The 7138-nt window shown below is 42.9% G+C and overlaps 1 pseudogene; it reads right to left on the bottom strand.

Annotated features, from left to right (window-relative positions):
* Positions 1-3302: 3302 nt before the first annotated feature.
* On the bottom strand, positions 3303-4313 carry LOC141249112 (C-X-C chemokine receptor type 6-like; annotated as a pseudogene).
* Between the last annotated feature and the right edge of the window lie 2825 nt (positions 4314-7138).

Genomic DNA, 7138 nt, shown 5'->3' with positions numbered 1-7138 from the left:
GGACGTGGAATCCTCACAGCCTCAGACACCAAAGTCTGATAAATTTGGTTCTTTGTCTGCCAGGACAGGCGTACTTCACCTCATGTCCCTGGCTTGTGGCTCTCCTACTGCCACACGTCCTCTTAGGGTGCAACACAACTGTTTCTCTCTGCTCTGGGACACCTCTCAGTCCTGAGACAGGTCGTCCAGTTCTCTCTAACCCTGCCCCCAGTTCCAGCTTTTATAGGGGCAGCCTGCTACCCCTACTGGCCTGAGACAGGAGGTATTGCATGCTAATGTTCCCCTGACTAGAGAACCTCCCCCTTGCTCTCAGACACAGCTTTATTATATTTGTGGCATCCAGGCCAAGGTGACACACATGCCTCAGAGACTGAAAGCTGTTATTAAAGGCAGAGGTGGTGCAACAAAATACTAGTGATGTATTGGAGTGTTCTTTTGTATCTTTGTTTTTCATGATTCCATAATTTTTTCCTCAGAATTGAGTGATTCCATAATTTTTTCCCTCTGCTTGGTCTGAAAAAAATTATCTCTACTGAGTACCACATTTTTTATCTTGATTTCGTTTAGTGTTTCTTAAAGCCCTAAAGTTGCCATTTGAAATGACTTTAGTTTTGTGCCATGTCTGTGATCTGCTTTTTTTCAACAACATTAAACAACTGAATGAACATTCTCTGAGCCCGGTGATTCCATAATTTTTGCCAGGGGTTGTAGAAGAGGGGACTCAGGGCGAAGAGAACTCAGTTCCGGCCCACAGCATGTTGATACCGGCCCTGTGCCTCCCCCCTTCACTTACAACACTGAAATTCATAGGGAGTTTCCACCAAAAGTGAGCTAATATTACTTTTTTTGTAAATTGTGAAATTTGAAAGTTGCTTCTGAGAGGGTACTCTGCCCCATGCGCAGTTGGTGAAATTTCTAACTACTGCCGGTAACAAGCCTCGCTGTGGACCGCCAGTTCGACCCAAGATCATACTAACAACTTTTCATCAGCAGCATTTGTAACATACACTACTGGAGCAGACATTTTTAAGCTGTTGGGGGCAGTGTGTCCCATTGTCTTGGTGTGAAATTGTTTATCAGCTTTCACAGTTAAAGATGAAAACATGCTCTGTGGGTGAAATTTATTATCAGCTTTTGTGGGGGAAATGTGATAACATGCTCTGTGGGTGAAATTTATTATCAGCTTCTGTGGGGGAAATGTGGACACATGCTCTGTGGGTGAAAATTTTAACTGGACAAGAAGGCAATTGTCCTGCTCTTACCCCCATTTATCTTCCTTTTGTAGCCCCATAGCCCTAACTATGACCATTTTACAGCCATTCTAAAGCAACGAAGTTCAGGTCCCCTTTGACTTGTATTGGGTGCAGGTTCAGGTCCAGGGTCAAGATCGAGGTCAAGTTCGGACCCAAGCCAAGGTTTTTACTGTATTTTTGTCTAACCCAGCGAACCCGAACATCCACAGGTTCGCTCATCTTTAGACAATACTTCTTCCACTTTGCTATTTATGTGTAAACACATGTACCCTTTTTATTGTCCAACTCTCTGAAAAAACTTCTACTGTCTCAGTTACCTGTCTATTTTATAACTATTTGTCTACGCACAAAAGACATCCAGTGTTGGTACTGCAGGGGTCTTTTGTCCTAAAAGGAGCTGCTGTGTATTAATTTCCTACTTCTTTATGCCCATTATACAAGTCTAACTTTAAGACTATGTTCACACATTGCGTTTTTTCAACGTTCTTTTATGCTTTTTTTTATGCACATTTTCTGCTGCGTTTTACAGTACCAGGAAAGTTTGAGATTCCAGAAATCTCATGCACATACCTTGGTTTTTGTTTCATCAGTATTTTGTGCTTTGGATGTTTTTTGCAGAATAGAGCATGTCACTTCTTTCAGCGTTTTTTCAGCTTTTTCACCCATTGGAAGTAATGGGTGGTGAAAAACGCTGAAAAAAAACACCAAAAAACACAGATGTCAGTTTTTTCAGCGTTTTTTGTGCCAAAACCTGATGAAATAGAATGAGATTTTTTTTTTCACTGAACTTTATGTACATGCATAAAAAGACAAAATTGTAGTGAAAAAAATGCAGTGAAAAACGCAGCAAAAAACTAGCAAAATCGTGAACAAACTTTCCTGGCAAGACATTAGTTTTTGCTGCAGAAAAAAATGCTGAAAAAATGCAATGTGTGAACATAGCCTAATAGTGTCAGCTATAATGCCAGCTCTTGTCCTACTGCAAAAAAGAAAGAGGAAGAGGAAGGTGGGGTGAATGCCCCCTCCCTGGTGCTGTACAGATTTTAATATTTTCTATGATTCTCAGCGGACAGGTGAGGAATATGGTGGTTTATTACTTTTCATTTTATAGAAATAAATGGGAAAAATAGGGACAGGGAGCATTTATTTAAAATAAAGGACTCTGTGTCTTTCTTTCAATTAAAGGACTTTATTCTGGCTGTGTATTTTTTACAATATGACTATGGAGTTAGTAATGGGGGTGTCTTAGAGACACCTCTCCATAACTAACCCCTGGGCTTGATGTCAGCGGTCATAAAACATCTGACATCAATCCCACAAATATTACCCCACTTGCCACCACACCAGGGTAAGTGGGAAGAGCCGGGCAAAGCGCCAGAATTGGCGCATCTAATAGATATGCCTTTTCTGGGGCGGCTGTGGGCTGCTACTTTTAGGTGGGGGAGGGACAATCTCCATGGCCCCTTCCCAGTCTGAGAATACCAGCCCCTAGCTGTCTGCTTTAGCTTGACTGATTGTCAAAAATGAGGGGGGACCCCACGCATTTTTTTAATTTTTTTATTTAAATAATTAAAAAAAAAGTCTTGAGACCCCTCTATTTTTGATAACCAGCAATCATAAAGCTGACAGCTGGGGGCTGCAGCCCGCAACTGTCGGCTTTACTTGCGCTAGTTAGCAAAAATAGAGGGGACTGCACATAATTTTTTTTTTTATTTATTTATAGCACAGGTGCTGGCAGATGAATATTCTCATCAGCCTGCTGAACACAAACACTAACATATACTTCCTGGAGAAGTCCGTGTTTGGGGTCTGTGCACGGACACTAGGTGTTCGGTATGGATCCTGAACTTTACTGTAGCAGTGGTGGTCGGTCTCCAAGGCAACAAGTTGTCAACAAAAGTGATAATATCACAAGAATGGCTTGCAATTTACCTTTTAATAACATTTACAAAGGGATTACTTTTTACAAGCACTATCCAATAATAGAAATAACTCTTTAACTGCTTCACTCGTCAGCCATAATTGTGTCTGCTCGTCCCGAGAAACCATTTACACGCTTGTTGCACAGATGTTTGTTGAAGCAGAAACGTTTCTGGAGTCTCCATCAGTCGTCCGCAGATGATCTGTGGTTTCATCTTGCATCCGGTTAAGACCTAAACCTTTTAGCATTTTCCAAAAATGCTTTCTAAATTTTGTACCAACAAAAAAGTACAGGACAGGGTTGAGACAAGCGTGGAAGTAAGCTATAGCTTCCATTACAACGCTCGTAATTGTAAAGGAATCTGATGTGAATCCCTTATTGAGGACTTTAGCCAGGACAACGGCATTATGAGGCAACTGTGTAGCTATAAATACAACCACTATGACCACAATTATCTTCATTGACTTCCTCTTCTGAACGCCTCTGGCATTAACCAAGGTCCGGAGAATAAAGCTGTAACAAAACACCATTGAGGCCAAGGGAATTAGAAATCCCACTGTCATCTAGAATGAAACCACCACGATCTCCATGATGGGAGGGTAGTATTCTTCAAAACATTCCTTCCGGTCACGGCTGTTGCTGTATATGAACTGGGGAATGGAAAGGAGCAGAGCCAGGGTCCAGAGGAGGACGCACACCCCGTACCGCCACTTGTGTTTAGTCACCTGGTATTTAGCTGCCTTAGTGACTTTAGTGATAGAAATAAACCTGTCAAATGTGATTGAGGTGAGCGTGAGCATGGACGTAAATAAATTCACCCTGTATGTGATCCTTATGATCTTACACAGGAAGTCTCCAAAAACCCAGGCATGTGCCGATTCATATGCCAAGAATGGGAGGGTGAGCAGAAACAAGATGTCTGCAATGGCCAAATTCACCAAAAAGGTGTCGGTCAGAGTCTTTATCTTCTCGTAGAACACAAACACGAGTATAATGAGCACATTTCCTATAAGTCCGAGGACACAAGTCACGGAATAGGCAATGAGTGAGAACAAGCTGTGGAGCCAAGGGTGGTCATCGACTGTATGATTATCATCATTCATATTATTGTAGTCTTGTGGGTAGTCTTCAGCGCCCATCTGTATGTAATTGGAAAGAGGTGATTAGATGTTAGTAGTGATAGTAAGATCTGCAGTTATTCTCTCTGTCAGGAGAGCAGGCTCAGAAAGTCAGGTAAGACAAGCCTTCTTAAATATTAAAATGCCAAATGTGAAATGAAAAATGAAAAATATATTTATACTCGTCTCCTCGACCGATGCGATGTCTGCCATTGTTCTGTCATAGCACTGACGCCCTGTAACAATGTCATGTGAGTGCTGGTAGACACAGCACCAACATTCATGGTCCAGGAGGTGAGCATACGTTTTTATTATCTTACATGAGGTGCTATAACATTTAAGAAGGGGTTGTGCAGTAGTAGACAACCCCTTTAACACTATTGGGTCCTGCTGGGTTGCAGTTACAAGGCTGGACAAATAATAACCATGTAAACAATTCTTATGGGTAGTTTGCATTGTTTGAGCCCTAAAATCTCATATTGAATCAGTAAGTTCATTGAACTGCTCCTAAAACCTGGAAAATGTGACTGTGGCTGCTTCCCTAACCTGTCACTGACCTACCTCACCATGGAGATGCCAACCCTATATTATACCTGGTCACAGACCTAACCCTGGGCATAAAAATCAGATCTGTTACTAATTGGAGCACTTAAATGTTTGACCATCATGATGCACTGAGCATGGACCACAATCCGTGGACTGGGTGCGAGTCTCTCAACCTTAGTGTGACAGCCTTATAGAAACATATGTAGCTGTGATGCTTGGTTTTGTTTGCGGTGTGTGTGTGGACTGACCTTCACGGACGTGTGAATGAACCCTTGATTTGCTCTATTAAATTGATGGTTTGCATTTATGGCACCTCTCAAGTTAAAAAGAGCAGGGGGATCATGCACAGATCCCACCACTGGCACCAATTATTCAAGGAGAACACCCGGAGAGATGACGCAGATTCCACAACGATGAACAACACACCGCCGCCTCCAATCGTCAGGAGAATTACGCAATTGACTGGCGAGTGATGGACAAGGCCGCAGCTGTTTTCACTACTAGGCCAGTTATTGGGGATCTCACAGTGAGCGTATAGTATATACACATAAGATTTCAGCCTATGGAATATATCTATATATACACCCTGGTACAGTCACTGCCAAACTCCACAATAATAAAAGGAACTAGCTGCTGCCACCACCTATTGTTTATATAGGCCAATTGGACACCCATTACAGATAGTGTGTTGCTTCAAGGGTGTGGTACACCCCAGAGGAACTGAGCTATTCAATTTTATATACTTAATCTGAAAACTAGGCAGTGTTTATAAAAATATATAAAGATGATACAAAATGGACAAAACAATGCAGTATATATCACATAAAATAAAAAGGGATAAACAGAACAAATATACTAAACCTCATGTCGGAGAGTTGTCTCTCATGAGGGGGAGCTTTTCTTTTTTGGGGGGTATCGATACACAACCACAGTGCATTGTGTCTCCCAGGACTGACAAAGATCATAGTTCAGCATTTGCTTTTATTAACACAAGTAACAGAGAACACAGAAAAAAGGGTACACAACCTCAATGTAAATAAGGGTGCGTCATCATGTACCAATATCTAAGTAACATAAGAAAAGAGAAAAGTCGGTACATATAAAAGAGAGACACGAGCTGAGGGCATCCTCCAGGGCTTCCAGTCTGGACCTTTCATATACATCCGTCCATTCTGGTGCCGGAGTTCCTACCTCAGTTGGAGTTCCTCCTCCAGCTGCAGACTTGGGTGAGTGAGATTTAAGGGAAAAGGGGAAAAGTGAAGCTTCCAAATTGGTTACTGCCCTCAAGGCACTATTACAGCAATTATCCGCTCCAGTAATGACAAGTAATAAAGTGATACTGCCTTTAGTTAGTATGCATAAGGATGCATTTTTCTGTCGGATTAGCCCTCTGGGGTCTCATTTACATGATAAGACAAGACATAAAATTTTGGAATAATGACTACATTACATGATAAAGCTTTAACCCAGGGGTGGGGAACCTCAGGCCCACCGACCATTTACGGCCCTCGATGACCTTTTATCCGACCCCCAGGCAGATTCCCGGGAACCGCAGATCTTGGGCCAGCAGCTGTATTTTAAGGGTCACCGGCCTATTAAATTGTTCTTGTTCTGTGAGCATGAGCACGCAGTATTCACTACTGAACGTTGAGGCACGTGCAATGAAACATTATGTCCTGACACCAGTGCCAGCATCAGGATGTACTTTGTAGGTGGAGTTAGAGTGCATACAAAGCCATCCACAACCTGTCTCCTTCATACATCTGTGACCTAGTCTCCCGGTACATACCTACACGCAACCTCCGATCCTCACAAGATCTCCTACTCTACTCCCCTCTTATCTCCTCTTCCCACAATCACATGCAAGATTTCTCCCATGTATCCCACCTACTCTGGAACTCTACCCCAACATATCAGACTCTCGCCTACCACGGAAACCTTCAAAAGGAACCTGAAGACCGACCTCTTCCGACAATCCTACAACCTGCAGTAACCACCGCTCCACCATACCGCTGCACGACCAGCTCTACCCCCACCCACTGTATCCTCACCCATCCCCTGTAGACTGTGAGCCCTCGCGGGCAGGGTTCTCGCTCCACCATACCGCTGCACGACCAGCCCTACCCTCACCCACTGTATCCTCACCCATTCCTTGTAGATTGTGAGACCTCGCGGGCAGGGTCCTCTCTCCTCCTGTACCAGTCGCCGACTTGTATTGTTAAAATTATTGTAAGTGTTTTTGCTATGTATACCCCCTTTTTTCATAATAATAGTAATAATACACTGACATCTGGTCATTA

Source organism: Phyllobates terribilis, unplaced genomic scaffold (genome assembly GCF_046119375.1).
Source record: "Phyllobates terribilis strain yellow unplaced genomic scaffold, ASM4611937v1 Scaffold_2__4_contigs__length_985480577, whole genome shotgun sequence".
Taxonomy (NCBI): domain Eukaryota; kingdom Metazoa; phylum Chordata; class Amphibia; order Anura; family Dendrobatidae; genus Phyllobates; species Phyllobates terribilis.
This window is presented reverse-complemented; position numbering and strand designations above follow the sequence as displayed.